An 8,014-nucleotide genomic window follows, 5' to 3' on the forward strand; every position below is an offset into this window, starting at 1 on the left:
GTTTCAAGAGAAATTACTGGGATGGGTTGTATAAAAAAAACCTAATTAACTAAACACAAACACACACATACACATACACACACAAATGCATAAAGATTCCAGATTGTCTTAAAAACAAAACAAGTATACGAGCAAAGACATATCCAGAGTAAAATAAGAACAAACGTTAGGTAAATCTGTAATACTTTAACAGAGGATGTACTGACTCAAAAATTTTAAAAAAATTTTTGCAGGTTTTGACAGCCTACAAAATTGCTATGAATCTTTTTTCAAATGTCTTCAATATCTCTGATGATCATCTAGGACACTGTTTCTACACCTCTCCAGAATGCTGTCTGGGGAATTCTGGAGTTGAAATCCACACATCTTCAAACAGCCAAGGTTGAGAAACACAGCTCTAGGGCCAATAAAGAGAGCTGGTTCTTGAGGTATGTTGTGGCTATGGTTTTTCATTCGGCATAATTTTGCAAGCCAGGATCAGACTACAAGCCAGTAATGTGGATAGGAAAATGCAAAAAGTAGTATGTCTAGTAATGAGACAGAAATTTGTTTTGTTATTATTAATGTGAACTTTTCCACAGCAGTTTTTTTCCTAAATCCATCCACAAACTGAAACATTCTGAATATAATAATAAAGTTTGCAACTAAAATACATACAGGTATTTGTAACAAAACTGCAGGTGTTCTTAAAAATGTTAAAACTGTACTGATTATGCTTGCATTTTAGCATTATTCCCTGTGCTACTTTTTTTAAACATAACAATGCAGAGTTAAGAAAAAATGCCTTAAAATACTAATACTAAAATCAATTATAATGATGACAATCATTGGCATAAAAAATAGGCTGCAATGTTAAAACCAAAATATACATAATATTTGTTGATTTTTAAAAAGATTCTTTTATACATTGGTGAACAAAATGAAAAATGAAGCAATCTGAAATTAATACATTCACTTATACCTAATTACACAGGTACATAATATTCATTTTCATATTGCTATAAAATTACATATGTATATATCCTTTATTTCCTTTTCTATTGAATGTTTTTAATCAGTGAGGGTAAATTATTGGTCAACCTGAGTCAGAAGCCTTGTGCTGCCCTCCTGTGGCTGTATCCCTAATATATTCCTGTTCAGATTTTTAACATAAAAAAGGGTACTGAAAGAACTGACAATTTACTACTCTCTATATACACTTAATCAAAGCTGTTTAAAGTTTAAAATTTAGATTTGATTGGAGCATACTCCTAAAAAAAAACATCACTGGATCAGAAGAACTAAATAATTCTAGGCCAGTGGCCAACATCCTTCTCATGGACAAGATATTAAAGCATCTGGTGGCTGATTAGAGCCAGATACTCCTGCATTTCAGTTGATTTTTCGGGCTGGTTTTTGCACTAAAAACTAACTTTGTTGATTATCTTGGCAGGAGCAAGGCAAGGAAGTGCAGTCCTACTGATTATCCTGGCACTTTCAGCAGCTTTCAATATCATAGACCATCAGTTCTTTTGGAGACAATTTATAAGTGCTATTCATGCCTGGTTGAACATCTCCCAAGAGTAATTATAGTGGATTTCTATTTGACCTCAAGGTATTTATATAGTATGGCATTCCACAAAAATTTTAATACCCAATACTGTGTAATGTTTATAAAAATATGAATGAGTGAGATCATGCAAAAATCTAAAATAAGCATCAACAACTTACTGTGTCTCTCATCATCTCTATCACACCTTTTCACCAGATGCAGAAGAGGCAGAATAATTGCTAAATCAATGTTTACTTAAACAATAATAACTAATGCACTGAAATTCAGTCGAGAAAAGGGAAATAGGATATAGTCATATAATAAACAGTCTATCTGTCCAGATGCATGGTACTTAACCTTTGGACTGAATTGCACCCTCCCAACACACACAAAAAAAGAAAGGTCCAAGATATTTCTCTGACATTAAAGAACATGGTGTGTCTGTTAGAGCCTCATATGTAGATAAAATTTTAGTATGGTGATTCATGAGAACCAGTTTGATATGGTACTCAAGTAGAAACTGGTAGACTAATTGAAGACTTGGAGACTAATTAAAAGACTAGGGTTCTAGTCCTTAGGCACAAACATTGCCTTGGCTGCAAATGCATCTGGAGCACCACTTAAGTACCATCAGTATTGACAGAATCACCATCAGTCAATTGCAAAAGACAGCTTTACTTGGAACAGCTTACATCTTGCAACAATACTTTAATACCATCAAACAAGAGCATTGCCTATCCCAAGTCCTTATTATCCCCTCAATAGGTGGATAAATTACTAGATCCAGTCTAAACATCTGGCTGACTGTGTGATCAGCCATAATAATAGTTATTAAATGATTAATAAATTATTAATTAAATAAATAACGATTAAATGGTATGAAACCAACTGATATTAAAAAACAAACAAAAACACTCCAAGTGCAGCATAGAAATTTAATAAATTATTATTAAACACTCTGAGTGTTTTGTTTTATTTGTTTTTTAATAGTTGGTTTAAAATACCATTTAATTATTCTGATCTTTATTGTAAATAAGGGTGGTAGCCATGAACTCCTGGGTCACCTTTGAGGCCAAACCAAGGGATGACAGATTAAATTCTCCTAATGTCACGTATTAGGAGTATCTTCCCCCTCAATGGTCTTCTGATCTCATACCATGCCCACCACTACTTGAATCTGTTATCCCTCCCAAACCTTGACAGGTGATCCTCTGCCTCCCACCTTGGCCTCCTCCCATCTGGCAGTGGCTTGCCATTCTCCCAGCCATCCCATTTGTCAATGGATAAGTGAAAAGGGGGGAACTCCAGCAGCATTTAAGCGCTAGCTCTCAGTGCCAGCCAGATCTGTCACTCTCTACACCCCCTCATTCATTCAATTTAACCCCTCTCCCAGTAACTAGGGGCTGGTGCCACTGAATCTCTGAGCTGGCTCTGCAAAGTTGTCATCAGTCCAGATTAGCTTCGGCTCCAGGCCATTCCTTTGCTCTATCCCACCAATGCACTAGGACTCTGATTCCTGACTGGCTCTCTACCTCTTGGTGGCCCCGTGCCTCTGCAGTTCCACCACTGGCAACTTTTCCCTCCAATCTTTGATCAAAGGTCTACCAGGGCAGATATAACAAAAATCCAGTGCTGGCTGGAGAGCTGCACTGGGACCAGTTCAGCTATCAACTCCAAACCAGAACTTCACCCTGCTTTCCACCTGCTTGACATCCTCACTATTTCTCTCACTGGCTGAATTCCTTTGCAACAACAGAGCTCAATTCCTTGGCAACAACAGAGGCAGCCAATCTCCAACTGTGCCTCCATCTTTACCTCCTCTTATTGTGGCTGCTGCTGACAATTTTGGCTCAGTCTCTGGCTAAGCCTCCTGTCAGTTTCCAACTGAACCTCAGAGTAGGTAGGCAGGACTGAGGGGCTCATCTGGTCCTGCAAGTAATGAGGACTCCCCCTTCTCTCGCTCATGCACTCATTTGCTCACTTCCTTCAGTGCAGGGCAAAAGATGGCTACATTGACCATCTTTTGCATACAGTGAAACAAATGATGTTTTACTGAGGTATACAAGTCTATTATGAAGCAGAGTATAGAAATAAAAAAATGAGAAGAATAAGGAAAACTGGATATTAATTTTAAATAGTGCATTAGTTAAAAATCAGTAGAAAGCAAAATTATTTGTAATACTTAATGGATGGTAATATCATATCTCTAAAGTTAAGTCTCACCAAAAAGGCATTTTTCTTCATTCTACTGCAATAAAAATAGTAATACAAACAATAATGGCAATTAACCAACAAACCTCTGGCTGGCATATTTCCGAGCTCTTTGGAAAATATCAGCTTGCTGGCTTAAGATAAAGTTTCTATTTGGAGCTACACTGCATAAGAAAAAAGACCACCTACATCTTGTAGCTTGAGTCTTCTTTCCTGGTAACATATTCAACAGCAAGCATATATGAAAGAATACTAAGATTTAAGAGACTGGAGGCCAGGGTCAAGTTGAAGACCTTTGGCAGACGTATTAGATTTCTCATAGCATTTTGCCTCTGCAGTTATGCAGATGTTAAAGCAAAGCAGCTGAGCCTAGTTCTCTGTCAGTCCTCATGAATGGACCTTTGGGGATAAGATTATGTTACCTTCATAATGTGAACCTTACAAAGTTCATTCACCTCAAATACAAATGGCAGCCAATTATAGGGCTATAATTGCTGCAGAGGGGCTTAAAATTAGTTTTGGATGATCTGACTCAAATGATGTATATAATGGACATGTGATTTCAGTAAGGGGCTAATAATGGAGATATATTAAGCCCTTATTTATAAAGTGTTTTAAATAGATTACTGTGAGAGAGAAAAACTGCCCCAACATTCTAGTCAGTTGTCAAAGATATGGATTAATATTTTAGCCTCTTGACTAAATGTTAGTCTGGGGTGTCAAAACTAGGAATGAAATTACTACGACAGCTCTCCAATGGGGCAACTAGTCCCACCAGGCATAGGCCCAGAGCCCACTCTTCTCAGAGCTCCTCAATTAAACCCTGCACTTTTTTTTCTTTAAAATATCTACAAAAGGTCTGTTGAACATTCTCCTTGTTTTTTCTCACAGATGTTACCTACAGAAACCTGGGGGTTGTGTACAACTTCAGCTTTGCTCTTCCAGTATCCACACTCTGAAAATTAGAGGTATTTTAAAAAAAAATGGGAGGAGGGGGAAAGGGGCACTTTGCTCCAAAGCCCCTTAATCTTAGTAGCACCACTACATATCTTTGGTCTCTGAAAAATCTACTATAGTTTAACATCAAGTTGCAGAGAGAATCTATTGATTTAGGTTGCTGCAGTATGTTATAGCAATAACCAAAGCATAATGATTGTAAAATAACTTGTTCTTTGAACAAGCTGGAAATATATGCTTTAATATTATAACAAAGCATCCAAATTAAACCATTTCTTTTCAATGTGAAATCACACCATAGGATATTTTTGACAGCATGCATGACCACATCTTTCCATATACCAAAATATTTTTTTTCTTATTCTTATGCACTGCTATGATTTTTAACTTTTCCTTATTGTAGTATTTTTGAATCACAAATACATTTCTTAAGAACCCTCTTAAGCAATTTATATTAAGCTGAATGTACAATAGCTGATAACATTGCTATATTAGACAGTAGGGCTTATCAGCACGTCTCACATTCAGTGCTTTTAATGGATTAAAACAATGGAATAAAACAATTCCTCTATCCATAATTATTCTGTCTCAGATACTTTCCTGCAACAAAGGTGGTAGTATTTAACCACCACCTTAGTTTCAATATTCTAAACAGCAACTTCCATGCTAGGATGGATTACAACATCCATTCATGACAAACACATAGTAGGTGACACACATAAAGAATTAATATATATTAGGCTCTCTTTTTTTTTCCCCAGGTCTTCTTTCTTTATGTATACATTCCCTATAAGACTTAGAAGCAAACATCATATTTTTTCTCTAGTATCCCTAACAGTTTCTTTGATCAATTTGCTTTAATGTTGAGAACATTTACAAACAAACAGTGGAAATCATCCAATTAAAAACATCAAGAGTCTTTTTCAAACCTTTTGCTGAGTCTAACATATTCTAAGTTGACTTTGGGATGGACTCTCTATATTGATTTGTTGGCTCAAACAAAATTTTACTAGGACTCTTTAGTTGCTCTGATTCTTGAGGTTAATTTCAACTCAAGCAAGAACAACCAGCTTTGGAATGATCAGTTTATATTTTTCAGTCATTTCTTGGTTGCACTAGGGCTAAATAAAGCTAAAATTAAATTAAAAAAAAAGATTTCCAAAAAGTTCGGGAGTTTCTGTTAGAGTGTGAAGTTCAGGAATAATAGAAGGTAGCTTCCATGTGGATATAAATGTTATAGCAACATTTTAATTACATTCATTTTGCTGTTTCTTGACATCATATAGGAAGTACATTCTTGTTGAATTATATGCATTTCTTATTATGAACATTCAATTTTTGTTAAATATCCTTCCAGTGACAAGTTAGCACATATAACCTAGCTCTTATAAACTATAATATTTACACATTTTCAGTTTTAAAAAGTGAGAAATTTTATTCAATGACCAGATGCTCATTTGACTATTAACCCAAGGCTTTTTAAATTCCCAGTGTCTACTTTCTATTCTTATATCAGTTGTAAGAATGTCTTGAAAGTGTGAATTATTTTTTACAATGGTTTGAAACAAAAAGAATGAAGATTAGCAGTTATTTTGCATGTCTTTTTTTGAACTTAATTAAAACATTCCCTTTTATTTTTCAAAGAACTTCCAGAGTCAATATTATTACCTTATGCTGACACCTAGTGGGAAAATACCTTTAACACATAGATATACAGTACACTATTGCTAAATCAGAATTAACACAGTAAATTTATGAAATACAGAAGCTTCCATAACATCAAGTTTAATTATTAGTCCCAAGTTTATAACAGGTTCATTAAATAGTTTCCAAAATATTGCTTCTCAAAAATAAGGGGATTTGGGGACGGGGGGGAGATAATCAGGATAAGGAGAGGGTGACAAAATCTAGTTTTATGTCTATTTTAAAACAAGGTGAACACATTTACAAGGTCAGCATCAACTCTTTAAGCATTAAGTTTTCTGATTCCCCAATATTTTTCTCTAGCTATCTGCTAGCTGAATTAAGTAGCCTCCAAAATAGTCCAAGCTAAATCCAAACTGCCCAGCAGGATTTACAAAAACATTGTATCTAGTTTACCCCAGGCTATAACATATAAGGCAACCTTCCCCTCCCTGGGAAGAATTTTCAACCAGGATGGACATTGCTAAGAATTCCAAGAATTTAAGTCCTTACATCTATAGGGCCTGTATAAGGATCCTAATCAAAAGCTGTAAATTCATGTGTTTATCATTAGATTTCTAATAACTTTAGCATCTTTATCAATGTCATTACTTCTCTGCTTGCAAATGGTAAGTTGTTTACAGACAGGTTTGGTAGCCCAGATGTTATCTTCTGACTTCTGGGTATGTTAAGAAATTGTGGGAAGTCAGCCCCCACCCCCACCCCCAAGAAGGAAATATTTTGGGAAATATTAAAAAGGCAGAATATTATATTTCCTCAAAGGCTCTTGAAGGCAGAAAAGCAGGCCCAGTTTTTCTTAATAGCCCCAAGCAGAATCTAAGGAGGCCATGCTCTGTAGAAATGAAGATTTGATAATCCCATTCAGAAAGACTGAGGCCCCATTCATGAGCAAATACTACCTGCAGAAGCCCATTCAAGAAAAGATCTTTCAAAATCCCTTGGAGCAAGATTTGATAGCTAACAACAGCAGAGTGATAGGATTAGAACCAGAACCCCTCACCCCAAAATCCAACACAGGATATAGTTATCAGCCATACCCCCAGAGAAGAAGGACATTACCTTTAGGACATAATAGGATTAACCCACCACCATTAGAATACCAGAAGAGCACACTCAGGCTCGGATCAAAGTTCATGCCACAGGAACAGGAACAACTCCAAACACAAAAGCCCAAGATGGTATAAAAACCCACCACTCCCAGCTCCATTTTGTCAGCTGCCCCAGAACCATATGCTACTGTGGTTCTGCAACTCAATAAACTGGACCTTCTTTCCTAAAGCAGTCTCCATTTTCTTATTCCCAGCTTGGACTGGACCTGAAGATTTTTCTTTCCACAAAATCAAAGGAAGAGAAACACAGATTACTTCCCCTCCCTCTCCTAGATTTCTTTCAAAGTTTTCAACCAAAGCATGATGTAATATATCCTGTAAAATGCCTCCCTACTAGTGATGTTCATTTTTACACAGTAAAGGATTAGTTTTTCTAGAAAACTGAAATACTGATAGCTACTGATAATCAATTCTTTATGGTGGTGCTAGGCTGGTGAAGGTGGCCAAGGAAAGAATGATAGCAAGAGTTACTGTTGGCTACCATTTCTGGTGTTGCAGTGTA

At 36.1% G+C, this 8,014-nt stretch overlaps 1 long non-coding RNA gene across 1 annotated transcript; it reads left to right on the plus strand.

Annotated features, from left to right (window-relative positions):
- The first annotated feature begins 239 nt into the window (after positions 1-239).
- Positions 240-5,786, plus strand: LOC107289435. The gene is made up of 3 exons (XR_001548926.1): positions 240-428; positions 1,433-1,594; positions 4,634-5,786. It is a non-coding gene; the product is annotated as an uncharacterized LOC107289435 (long non-coding RNA).
- The last annotated feature ends 2,228 nt before the right edge of the window (positions 5,787-8,014 follow it).

The sequence above is a fragment of the Protobothrops mucrosquamatus genome, unplaced genomic scaffold (assembly GCF_001527695.2).
Source record: "Protobothrops mucrosquamatus isolate PMUCROS unplaced genomic scaffold, P.Mucros_1.0 scaffold700, whole genome shotgun sequence".
In the NCBI taxonomy this organism is placed as follows: domain Eukaryota; kingdom Metazoa; phylum Chordata; class Lepidosauria; order Squamata; family Viperidae; genus Protobothrops; species Protobothrops mucrosquamatus.